The sequence below is a fragment of the Lissotriton vulgaris genome, chromosome 7 (genome assembly GCF_964263255.1).
Source record: "Lissotriton vulgaris chromosome 7, aLisVul1.2, whole genome shotgun sequence".
Taxonomy (NCBI): Eukaryota; Metazoa; Chordata; class Amphibia; order Caudata; family Salamandridae; genus Lissotriton; species Lissotriton vulgaris.
Genome location: NC_141695.1, coordinates 1,109,302,719 through 1,109,316,501, shown reverse-complemented (window position 1 = coordinate 1,109,316,501; position 13,783 = coordinate 1,109,302,719). Strand labels below are relative to the sequence as shown.

Genomic DNA, 13,783 nt, shown 5'->3' with positions numbered 1-13,783 from the left:
AAGATGGCAGGAGTACCTGTTTGCTACCACATTCAATTTTCCCCGGAGATAAACTGCACGGACCAATAGTTTGTGTTGAAGACAAAACCCCCTAAGGTGTTTGGATAGATTTGTGAGAATATTCAATCTTGTACCTCTGAGATGATTGACATATCTGACCGCAGTCAGATTAACCATGCGAAGAAGAATGGTGCAACTTACTCTATTTTTGGTGAAGGACTGGATGGCGAATGAACCTTCAAGCATCTCTAAACTGTTGAAATGCAAGGAGAACTCCTTTCGAGACCATTCGCCTCCAGTCGAGAACTGACCACATCTTGCGCCCCAGCCTGTCCGACTTGCATCGGATTCTAACACATGATCTGGGGCAGCGGAGGAAATCATTCTCCTGTTCCAGGTGCCTAAATGTTGGACCCACCAAAGGAGCTTGTCTTTGGATTCTTGATCGAGGGAAATGGAATCTGAGTAAGCTAGACCTCGGCGGAGGGGATGAGTTTCTAAACATTAAAGGGCCCGATAAAGAAGAGGGCCTTGAAAAATAGCTTGATTAAAAGATGCCAAAAGACTAATCAGGCAAGAGCTCTTAGGGAGAAAATCGTAAGAGAGAGAGAATGGCAGATCTTTTTGATCAGAGCTACCTTGAAGGAAATTGGAGAATCAAACGTGAAGTATCGATGAGAAAACCGAGAAATTCTAGTTTTTGAGTTGGCAACAAAGCTGCTTTTTGAAGATTTACCAAAAAACCTAAACAAAAAAGAAGATTCTGACAAAGCTGCAGATGGCCTAACAGGAGAATTTCGTATTGAGCCATAATGAGAATATTATCGAAATGTATAATGAGGCAACCACCTTGAGCTCTGAGAAAAGCCACCACTTGATGTAGGAGCTTTGAAAAGCAGCAGGGAGCAGAGGAAAGGCCGAAAGGAAGCACTTTGTAATGATAAAAAGAATCTTTCCTTTGAAATTGGAGATACTTTCTGTGAGAAGGATAGATGGGAACTGTAATGTAAGAGTCTTGCAGGTCTAGTCTGACCAAACATTTGTTTTGGATGAGATTGTCTCTTAGGTGTAAATCATTTCCATTTTGAAATGGTGATGAATTACAAAATTGTTGATTTCCTTTAAATTTAGGACCAGATGAAAATCCCAAAGGATTGAAGGGGCATTGCTCGCCCGCTTGTTTGGCTAGATGAGAAAGAATTACGTTGTGCATGAGAATGCCATGTTCCTGAGAGTAGAGCAAAGGAAGAGGAAGAGAATGTTGAACTGGGAGATTGTAGAACTCTATTAAATACCCCTGAACCGCCTAAAAAACCCAGGGATCTGTAGAAAGAGATATTCATGAATCTAGAAATAGAGCCAGCCTGTCTCCGATGGGAGGAAGGTCAGAATTGAAAACACTTACCGGAGAATTGCTCACCTTTGTTTCTGTAGCCTCTGGTCCGGAAGCCTCTGTTGTGATGAGTGTAGAACTGAGGTTTATATCCTGAGTAGAAGTCAGCCTGGCCTTGTTAATTAAAGGAGCATCTGTTGGAGGAGCGGCCGGCAAAGCGACTCCGCTATTTGCCAGCCCTTGCAAAAACCTGTTGGGAAATAATCTTCTTAATGGATGTTTGGGATTCGTCCATGGTGGTGAAGGTGGCAACATCTTTGCTTAACTCTTTAATAAAAGAGTCACCAAACAAGAGACCGTTAGCAGCTGGACCTTCTTCTCTAAAATCTAAAGATATTAATTGAGGGTCTATCTTTTGAAGAAGGCTCTTCCTTCTTTCCAAGGATATGTGGGCATTGGAATTGCCTAAAACATAAATCGCCCAATGGCCCAATTGGAAAGGGTATCAGGGTCGATAATAGTGCCCTCAATCTTTGCTTTTTCAGCTAAATCCAAAATTCTGGTGAGAGGACCCACCAAATCCAATAGTCTATCGTAACAATTAGACCAAGCCCTATCCACCCCTTTTTTAGGATCCTTGCAAAATTTTGAAAATAACATAAGTATATGGGGATCAATAATGGGAGTATTTGTAATATTATTAGGAAGGGAAGGGCGCGGACTTTCTGATTTCAATTTATTCCTTGTGGATTTGTCAAGAGCATCGTGCAAATAAAAAGAAACATATTTCGCCACATGCTCAGCAGGATACCATTCAGTTGAATTGGGATGGTTGACCAAGATGGTCAACCAGATCTTGATACTTAGGCGTCAACAGGGGAGTTGTTGAGCCTTTTCTCCAGAGGCCCATATGAATATTAATTATTAGACCCATCCAAATTATCTGGGTCATCCATCACACCATGATCCTAATCATCATTGGTGTCCCTCAAATGAGAATTATTGAGGGAGGAAGAAGGGGACCCGATTTGCAAACCTCGTGGGTAGGAGGACCAATTTTAATTGAAACTCCTTTAGTGGGAGTGAATGGAGCCAGACATTTTTTATTTTGCTGGGAAGAGACAAACATTTCTGTTATAATAGCGTCTAAATTATTGGACACATCTTGCATAAAAATAGAACCTGCTTGCTGAACGGAGTCTTTAATAAAATAATTCTTTTAGCAAACAAAGGGTTAATACCCGCAAGGAAGAGATGGGCGTGTAAAGGGAAAAGCAGGAATAGAAATGCCACTTACTGAAAACAGGCGGAGATAAGTAAGCTCAGACGAAGACAGGCAACCATCAGAGGAGCTAGTTCAAGAACGCCGCTGACAGTAATTCCTCAGCGCATCAGACCGCAGAACGAAAGTGGTGGAAAACTTCCTGACGGGACGCGAGCCTCGGAAGAGCTGATAACCAACTGCACGAGCAGTAAGACCGTTATCCAATAGAAACGGCAGACCACATGGGGTAGAAATATCGGTGTAGCAGGCATAAGTATTTAAATTAGAGCAAACGATTATAATAAACAAAAAACTGTTTAAATGAAAGAAAAATGGTAGACTAACAAGATAAAGAACGGCGAACAGGCGCGAGAGTTGCGCACATCAAGACTCATAAATCAAAAACACAAATAACTATTGAAAGTCATGCATAGAAGGGAAAAACAGCAATAAAATATATGTACTTATCTTGACTGCGAGCAGCAAGAAAAGAGGACTTGTTGTTCGCAGTCAACATGAATACTGGTTAACTCGTCATCTCATTTGTTATCCCTTTAGGATGTCATTTTGAAGTTTTCTTTTCTTCGTTTTGGGTAATGTAGTTCTTGCTTGGCTGCTGTTTAATAAAGCAAGAAAGAATGTATAATAGGAGCCTCCGTGTCTTGTAATAAAATCTCTGTCAGGGTGAAACACAAGCAAGCCCCAAGTGAACCTATTCTTAACACTCTGGTAGCTTGGCAGGAAGCAGTCAGGCTCGACTTAGAGGCAATGTGTAAAGTATTTATGCAGCACTTCATACTGTAATACAGTGAAAACACAACACAAGAAAAATCCCACACCAATTTAGAAGAACAGACCCAAATGTAATAAATTATTTGAGACCAAAACGCCACAAATCTAATCAGTAGAACCGTCGGTATGCAATTTTAAAGATCTAATTAACAATAATGTCTAGAAGCAAAGAGCAGCAACTGTGGTAATCTCATCAAGCCAGACCTTGCCACAAGTTTAAGCTGAGTGCGATGGAGCGTGGGCTGGGTTCAGGGACCAAGTTAGATCCGCTGAACAAAGTACTTTAAATCCTGGTTTGCGGAGCATTGTAAAATCCTGAGTCGAGGGTGGCACTCGCAGTGGCGGTTCCATGGAGGTGTTGGGCTGCATCATAGTCGAGGCGACCATCAGCAAGGAACCTGCGATACGAAGTCCTACATCGACAATGCGTCGCCCAGCAGAGGTTCCGTGAAGAAGCTGCAGGCTGTGATGCAGAGTCCTTGGTTCTAACAGACAGGCCATATAGCAGGTGAAGGTGCATTGTGGAAGGACAGACTGTACAAGGGTGCGAGACAGACATATGATCCAGGTGTACCTCCATAAATAGCTTTTGCCACCTGAAGGCCATTATGCTGTTATTACTTCTAATGTCCCCCACATTGTACCTCTTCCCAAAGTAATTATCAGCAAGTAAGTAAGTGTGAAGGTTAAATCTTTGACCGGGTCGACCCATTAGACTAAGCATGCCTCCGGTGCACTGTGATCAGCTGAAACTTGACTCCAGGTCACTGTGTACCACAACCATAGACGCTATGCTGTTTCTTGGTGGTTTTCACTGTAAAAAGTCTTATCTCCAAGACACCAACTCAAACTTTAATAATTTCTGTGTAATTGTTCCTATTAAACTGTTCTTATTTTTTCTAAAGTGGTTTGGGATTTGGATAGTGACGGATTTGGACTTGACACTGGTTAATACTGGCAACCTTTTCTTAAAGTGAGGCATGGTTGCTCTGCGCCATAGCTACTTTTGGGTGAGCACAGGTTTATGTACTGAAATTGTCTGTTTGATCACAGAAGCATGTTGATCTTAATACTTGAGAAAGACTTGCATCCTTCTCAACTAATAACAAACTAATAACTCATTACCTTACAGTAAGGCAATGGAAAGATTGGTTACTTTTACACGTCCCAGAAGAAGTTGGAAATAAAATGGTTTTGTCAAACTAACCTGATATGCCCAGTGGCGATCTCTCTACCTTTCCAGACACACTTGATGCCCGAGATACCCGATTGACCTTTTGTAGTGCAACTCACTGAAGTCTGCCCCCAGCATCCCCTTGTCCTGCGGAAGACCGTCTCGTAAGGTCCTACTCTCTTTGTCCATAGCCCACAAAGCTATGTGAAAATCAGGCCCTGGCATCCTTCAGTCCCTGGTCACCCTCTATCAACCCCCTAGGAGTCTACGCTTCAGCTCAGCATTCCGGGCCACCTCCGTGAAAGTTTGCAGATCCAGGTGGGGTGGACGTTCTTTCTCCTTGAACGCTTCCAGCCTCTGGAACTCCCTCCCCCTCACTCTTCGAGGGGAACCCAATCTGCTAGCATTCCGTAAATGTCTCAAAACCTATCTTTTCACTATTGCACACTAGCATCACTCGCACCTCTGTCTCTCCACTCCGTTAGCGCTAGGAGGCTTCCGGGTAGCTAGCACTATACAAATCCAAATTCATTCATTCATTCATTCATTTGTGGGGTCGAAATGTCACAACTGGTCTACCTTCCGATTCTACCCCGAACCAATTCATTTATACAAGAATCTTTAAAAGCATGGCATGTCACGATTTAAGAACATTTAGTGTACACTACTCAGGCTCTGTGCTGAAGCCAGGATTGTAAATAGCTTTGATCAAGGTCACATGACCTTCACTATCTCATTTCCCTAATCCTGCACCACTCTTTTTCTTGACACCCTCCTTCCCTCCACCTTGAGGCTCTAATGTTGTTGATGATGATTTTTTGCACTTATGTGTGTAATATATTTGTATATGGTGCATTGTGATTAAATAACAGTGTACCTTACATTTTCTTTGACTTTACTTTATTAGTCAATTGTACTTTCGTGATTAATTGTATTACTGGGACCCCTTCCCTTTTGTACCAGTGGCAATCTGAGGCATCTCTTGTACCCTGCGAAGTGGTGGGGTACCTGCTGAAAGAGTATGGATGGGCATTGACAGATATCTATGTTCATTGATCACTTTGGTGAGCTGGTGCACCTTTGCGATTGTAGATCTTAGAATTAGGTACAGCAAACCTTTTAGAAGCATTGGTGCTTAGGCGATAGCTTCAGATTGGAAATGTCTTGTAATATTTCCACCAGAGGTGTAGAGGAGGTCTGTCTGTATAAAGAAGATGTGGGGTGGGTATGGAGCAACATTATAATTTGCTAAGATTTTGCAATCCTTGATCAATTAATTGCTTTAAAGGCCGAAAAAAACCCTGATGTGACTTATGGGCTGACTGAGGAAATATTGCAGAAGGTTGGCGGATATCCCCCAGTCATACTTATGGTTTGCCAATGGGAGGGTGAAACAAAAGGATCTGAATTCATTCCCTTCAAACAGATGATTGTTAATCCTCTGAGACCCACTGCTATTGGATAGGAGAAAGGTTTTACACTCATGTGATTGTACATTGTACCTTGCTCTTTGAATGAAAGTGGCATCACATAAGGAAATGACAAAGAAAGCAACAGATTATTAGCAAGATTGAGAGATCTGGATTGTTGAGCGTGTGAAACCAAGGGCCATGCGATCAAACGGTCTGACACCTGCACACTGCATGCAAAGAGTAGTAATGTGAATGACTCGGTTTATCTATCTACCTCAAAGGCACCCTACGGGGTCTCTCATTCATCAACACTAGTGCAGTAAAATAATAAGGCATTTGGCAGCTGATAACGTTAATGATGAAGGTAAGATTTGCCATGATTTCCAGATTACACTGGTGGTGTAATAATTTTACGCAGCTGTTTACAACACCTGACAAGTTCAAAAATCATTGGCAACACAAAGAAGTCTGGTGTTGGCTCCCAGCTGTTTGACTTTCTTAATTCTTGTTCTGTTTTGTCATGATTTTTACAAAACTTTATTGTAGCAAGAGCTGCCAGGCTCTTGACAAGACAAAAGAATAACCATATATATTTTTCTCATATTGCCAAATTAATTTGACCCTGGATCTGAATGGAACTACTCCCTAGCAATGAGTGTTTGGAGGCCCCAACATCCCCCATTGATTCAAATTAAGTAACAGCTGTGAAAAGCACAGCACCAGCCTCAACAGAGTCTCTGTTTTATGTTTGCAGACACAGGAGCAGCTGCAGGAGCAGGACCAGGAGCTGGCGCAGGACAAGGAAAGGATCAGACAGCGAGGGGTTAGCAAGAAGTCTGCCATTGCTATTGCCGTTAGTTCCAGTTTGGAACGATTCCGCAAATTCTTTACTTTTGCTTGTCATCTGCCGGACATCACAGAGGAAGGCGCTGAGGAGGGAGAGGTGAAGTACCGCCAAAGGCTTTCCGCATTCCCCCCCCATCCTCATTCTTTGATACCCATGGCTTTAATGTGGATGAAAACCTGGGGGGGTTCTCAAAGGGGCATGGTCGATGTAATTAAGGGTGTGGCTTAAATACAGCTAAGCTAAAAATTGGTGCTTAGCATAGTGTGCCGCCTGCCTGGTATTTTGCTGTTTATATCATTGCATCCAGATATATAGAATTGAACAAGTAACATTACACCTAAAACAAGCCAGGACAATTGGCTTTGTCAATGGTTGTTAGCTACTTAAGATAAATAAGCAACAACTATGGGTTTGTTGTATATAGCTACCGGTCGCGCGTTGCTGCGATCTCCGAAGAAAGGAAACTCGTTATGATAACATTCAATTTACATTGTGTCATTTTTATTGAAACTCATTCATTTTAATATGGAAAACATTTCAAAGTGTAGTTTTAATTCTATTTATTTATTCGAGTGCTTGTGGATACCCACATTTTTTTTTCAGTTTGGTGCGTACATCTGTATTTGAAAGATTATGAGGGCCCTGGGGGGGGCGATATTAAAAAAAAATGTTATGCCAGAAACCTTCGCGGGAGTGTACTCAACAATTTCCCAAAGTTTCATGGCGATCGGATGAATGGTGTTTTAATTCCATTTATTTATTCGAGTGCTTGTGGATACACGATTTGTTGCTTTTTCCGTCTGGTGCGTACATCAGTATTCGAAAGATTATGAGGGCCATCGGGGGCCGATATTTAAAACATTTTTATGCCAGAAACCTTTGCGGGAGTGTACTCAACAACTTCCCAAAGTTTCATGGCGATCGGATGAATGGTGTAGTAATGCATAAAGGACAAACAGACAGATAGACAGACAGACATACTTTCGTTTTTATATATATATAGATTAAAAATGCTTCGGTTCTGAAATGATGAGACTGTAAAAGAACTAGACGAATGGTACTGCTGTAAAGTTCAAATGACTTTTTTCAGCCTGAGAGTGAGGGCACAAATGCTGATACCTATAGGTGAATGCTGCCCTATCATACTGGGTGGCGCTGGCTCAGTGCAGAGCCGATCGTAGGTATTATGGGCCTGCAGTGTGTAAAGACAATTAATTTCTCCTGATGTGTTTCTTCGCGCTAGGGTTTGAGTTCCAGGCAGCGTGGCTTGGAAACAGTGAGCAGGATTGCCTCTTCTCTTTCTGAGCTATGCTGTCTAAAATGATGCCCTAACTCAGAGACATTGGTTTAAGTGAATTCATTTTACACACTGAAGGCGCATAAAAACAAGCACTCGGCTCTGAGCTAAGCTAGCTCTGATCATCATTCTACTGTGAGAGAGGGAGAGAATGGAAGCAGCACTACACTACTTAAGAAGTAGGGAAGAGACAAACACTAAGAGAGAGGGGAGGGGTTGGAGCATTGGAGAGGCAAGGGGAGAGAACACACAGCCCTCACTGGCTCGGGGCTACTAAGGCTAGCTTGTACCTACGCTCACTCAACTCTGCTCCCTTTAAGCAACAGAAAAATCATCACCAAAGTAGAATCAGGAGAAAAACGACTCCGATGTCGCAAGGCGAATAATACACATTTAACCAATGAAAATTGGTAAGAAAGCAATATGCCACTGGGTGGGCCACATGAGAAACTGACAGCAGAGCCATCGAATCAATATCAGGGGCGAACCAAGTAAACCAATGTAATTAAGGTGCGGACCTTGACAATAAACACCTGAACCTGTCAATTGGCAAGACATAAAAAGAGCTAGAGTGGTGTCCTTTCTGTTCCATAGTATATTTCAAGAGTACTTGGATCCTTGGCACACAAATACATTTCTAGATGATAGACATGGGTGCAAGGCTAAAGCAAGGGTCACGAATACGAAGAGCATTGAGTCATCGAGCACTGTGGCATACACTCTTGCCAAGGGTAGAAGGGCCATAGCAAGAATGTTGGCCCACAATAGGTACAGAGAAAAAGCCATTGTAGACAGTGAGTTCAATTTCATAGTGCATGGTTTGAAGTTTAAACTGCAGAGGTGGACTTGATGTTATGGATCTACGGAGAAGTTAATCTATTGTCGTACGTTAGTTAGATAAAATGTTGTCACACCTTCATGATATGTAGATAAGAGAGTAAAGGTAAGGAAATTAGTGTAATAAAAGGAAATAAAAAATAGTGCTCATTTTAACTAAAAGATGAGTTGTTGGACACACCGCGCACACAAAAAGGCATGACTGACATAAGAACACAAACAAAGATTTGTAGCATGATATAAGACCACAAAGAAAGAGTTGTAGCTTGTCAAAAAGTATTTAGCCTCCTTCCTACAGGTGAAAAACTCATCACATTTCAAAATATCTTTTGGAAATGCAAAGATCTTCAGGGACATGCCCCCCTCCTCCCCGCCTGTGGACAACAAAATCTGAACTGTACAACTCCCACTTTCCTCCTTGGAACTAAGGAATGCACCACACTCACCTCTATTCCCTCCTAAAGTGACATCAAGCACAATGTGGGCTTACTAATCTTCTCTACAAATACTCCTTGTGTTGGCAGAGAAAGGGTTAAACATCTATATTCTTGTCAGGTTTCAGGAGTCTGAGCTCTACAACACTGAGCTGTTCTAATCCTTGACTAATGTGGTTCATCTCATTCATGTCAAGGCCAGGACTTTATAGCGACTCCCACTCTTTAAATATTTGAATGTGATTGTATACACGTATGTCTTTGTAGAAAGACAGAGACTACTACCCATGCAAATTCGGTGAAAGAACTCCCCACAAATGTTCAAAAGGTCTAATGTAGCACATAGCTACCCTCCCGGGGTCTCGCACCACTAAATGCAACAGAGCACCATTAATTCCTAATCACCAAAGAGCCAGGTTTTTAATAGTTTCCTGAACAGACCTTCTTCCTCCATCATCCTCAACCTAGTAGCTAATTTATTCAATAGTTTTTCGACTAGGACAGAAAAGAACCAACCTCCACGCTTTGCTTTCCGCATTTTGGCTAACTCTAGGGCGAATGATTGTATATATATCTACTGGGCACATAAGGATGAATCATGGGAAATAAAATGTGAGGGCTTGTGTCTTTAAGCACCTGTGGGCAATTCATAACAATTTAAATTGGATTCTACTTTCATCTAGGAGCCAGTGCAAGGCAGCCAAGGAACCAGAAACCGATTGATACTTTAGTACCTTCAGTAAACAGCCTCGCTGCAATATTTAGGATTACCTGGAGTCTTTTCTAGAGGTAGAGCGGGCATCCAAGGTACAAGGAATTTTCTAACTGGAAAAGAATCAGTGCCTGCACCACAATCCTGCGAGAGGGTGGTGGCAGGAGGTCTAAAATCTTTTGAAGCATCCTCATGATACCTAAACATGTGGAGGCCAGTTTACAAACTTGGGTCTAAAATTGAGATTTCATGCATCCAGAAGCCCAGATTTGTAATAGTTGGTTTAGGGAGGAACTACCTTACTTGTTTCTACACAGCACTGTGTGCGATGATCCATCCAGTTTTCACATCTTGGACTTTAGGGGAGCCTCATTTATGCGGTGTCACAGCACCCAACACTCCCTTTCTACTACTGGCATTATGGAACTGAAGACGACGTGTGTTTGAGGAAAACTTGTACGCTGCTGTCTTTTAAATGATATATTCTGTGTGTGTGTGTGTATCAGTGTGTGTCTGTAGGTGTGTTAGGGCTCAGGCAATCTGGTTCTTGCCGGAATTAGTAGGCATGAGTGTGATGTACACAATGGACTGCCCACATGCTCAGCAACTACTACTTCCTATGGGCCAGCCCCAGATGTTCGCTTTACTCTTACCATAGGGGGGTGGATAAGGGAATAAACTTCTTGAAAAAACCAACCGCCCCAGAGGAACCAAGCATGAGGAGGACATGGCCCTAATTGAAATTCAATGCAATACTTCATATCAAGGTCATGAACAAAAACCAAACACAAGGAGATGATGGACGGAGTGCTGAAATGTTTCAAACACTCACCCCCAGTCACAGATCCGGGTTGAAGCCATCATTATTCTTTAGCTCACTTTGCCACCGCAGTTAAGACACAGTTAAATGCAAATCAGTCTGTACCCTGTGCCTCACGGCAACAGTCCATCCCTAACTGCCAAGCCATGTCTTCCCTGGAGCGGAAACAAGTATCCTGGGACCGGTTTCGTGGTAACACCCCTCATCAGCCAGGCTAGCTTGAATCCAATGGCAAGGTGAGGAAGGGACCCACGTCTGGGCATACTCTGCCAACTAAGCAAAAACAAGGAGATTATGGATGGAATGCTGAAACTTTTCAAACACTCACCCCATTCACAGATCTGTGTTGAATCCATTCCATGTTTCTAAAGAGTACACGCTTGGATGAGATGTGATTTAAGTGTAAGTACCACATAATTTGTTGTCCACAAGTTAGTCCAGGGATATTCCTTAGACTTACATTGTCGTTTAGTACCTAGTTCCCTGGAACACGTGGGGTCTTCTCTCTTACCTTAACCTTGAATCCATCATCATTCTTAATCTCACTTTGCGACCTCAGTTCAGACACACCTATATGCAAATCAGTCTTGACCATTTGCCACATTGGAACAGTCCAGCCTGAACTGCCAAGCCATGTCTCCCTTGGACGAGAAACCAGCATCCTGGGACCGGTTTTATGGTAACACTCCTCATCAGCAAGGCTAGCTTGAATCCAGTGGCAAAGTGAACAAGAGACCCACGTCTGGGCATACCCTGCCAACTTAGGGCAAACAAAGCAAACACAATGAAATGATGGACGGAGTGCTGAAACTTTTCAAACACTCACCCCCAGTCACATATCTTGGTTGAATCCGTCATCCTTCTTTACCTCACTTCGCCGTCCCTTTTCAGACACAGCTATATGCATATCAGTCTTGACCCTGTGCTTCATGAGAACAGTCCAGACCGAACTGCCAAGCTATGTCTTCCCTGGACCAGAAACAAGCATCCTGGAACCGATTTCGGGATAACACCCCTCATCAGCTAGGCTAACTCGAATCCAGTGGCAAAGTGAACAAGGGACCCACATCTGGGCATACCCTGCCAGCTTAGGGCGAACAAAACAAAAAGAAGGAGAAGATGGACGGAGTGCTGAAACTTTTCAAACACTCACCCCCAGTCACAGATCTGAGTTGAATCCATCATCATTATTTAGTTCACTTCACCAACCCAGTTCAGACATAAGCTATATGCAAAACAGTCTTGACGTTGAGCTTCATAGGAACATTCCAGCCCAAACTACCATGCCATCTCTTCCCTGGACTGGAAACAAGCACCCTGGCACCAGTTTCGGGGTAACACCCCTCATCAGCCAGGCTAGCTTGAATCCAGTGGCAAAGTGAGTAAGGGACCCATGTCTGGGCATACCCTGCCAACTTAGGGAGAACAAAGCAAACACAAGGAGATGATAGACAGAGTGCTGAAAGTTTTCAAGCACTTACCCCCAGTCACAGATCTGGGTTGAATCCATCATCATTCTTTAGCTCACTTTGCCACCCCAGTTGAGACATAGCTATATGCAAAGCAGTCTTGACACTGTGCCTCATGGGAACAGTCCAGAGCAAGCAGCCAAGGCATGTCTTCCCTGGACCGTAAACAAGCATCCTGGGACCGGTTTCAGGGTAACACCCTTCATCAGCCAGGCTAGCTTGAATCCAGTGGCAAAGTGAGCAAGGGACCCACGCCTGGGCAAAGTCCTGCCAACTTTGGGCGAACAATGCAAACACAACGAGATGATGGATGGAGTGCTGACATTTTTCAAATAGTCATCCCCAGTCACAGAACTGGGTTGAATCCATCATCATTCTTTAGCTCACTTCGCCACCCCAGTTCAGAAAAGCTATATGCAAATCAGTCTTCACCCAATGCCTCATGGGAACTGTCGACCCCGAACTGCCAAGCCATGTCTTCCCTGGACCAGAAACAAGCTTCCTGGGACTAGCTTCGAGGTAACGCCCCTCATCAGCCAGGCTAGCTTGAATCCAGTGGCAAAGTGAACAAGGGACCGGTGTCTGAACATACCCTGACAACTTAGGTTGAACAAAGCAAACAAAAGGAGATTATGGATGGAGTGCTGAAACTTTTCAAACACTCACCCCCAGTCACAGATCTGGGATGAATCCATCATGATTCTTAATCTCTCTTGGCCACCTCAGTTCAGACATAGCTATATGCAAATCAGTCTTGACCCTGTTCCTCATGGGAACAGTCCACCCCGAACTGCCAAGCCATGTCTTCCCTGGACTGGAAACAAGCATCCTGGGACCGGTTTCGGGGTAACACCCCTCGTCAGCCAGCATTGCTTGAATCCAGTGGCAAAGTGAGGAAGGGACCCACGTCTGCATATACCGTGCCAACTTAGGGCGAACAAAGCAAACTTAGGGCTAACAAAGCAAACACAAGGTGATGATGGACAGAGTGCTGAAACTTTTCAAACACTCACCCCAGTTACAGATCTGGGTTGGATCCATCATAATTCATTAGCTCACTCAGCCACCCCAGTTCAGACACAGGTATGTGCAAACCAGTCTTGACCCTGTGCCTCATGGGAACAGTCCAGCCCAAACTGCCAAGCCATATCTTCCCTGGGCCAGAAACAAGCATCCTGGGACCGGTTTCAGGGTAACACCAAGGATGCTTGAATCCACTGGCAAAGTGAGCAAGGGACCCACGTCTGGGCATAACCATAGCAACTTAGGGTGAACAAAGCAAACACAAGGAGATGATAGATGGAGTGCTGAAACTTTTCAAACACTCACCCCCAGTCACGGATCCACAGATGAGGACCAGGAGGCCATCTCAAAATGCCATCAAGGTCGTTC

General features: G+C 43.6%; 1 pseudogene; it reads right to left on the bottom strand.

Annotated features, from left to right (window-relative positions):
• The window catches only part of LOC147702990 (uncharacterized), a 162,763-nt pseudogene that overhangs the window by 122,666 nt on the left and 26,314 nt on the right, over nt 1–13,783 (bottom strand).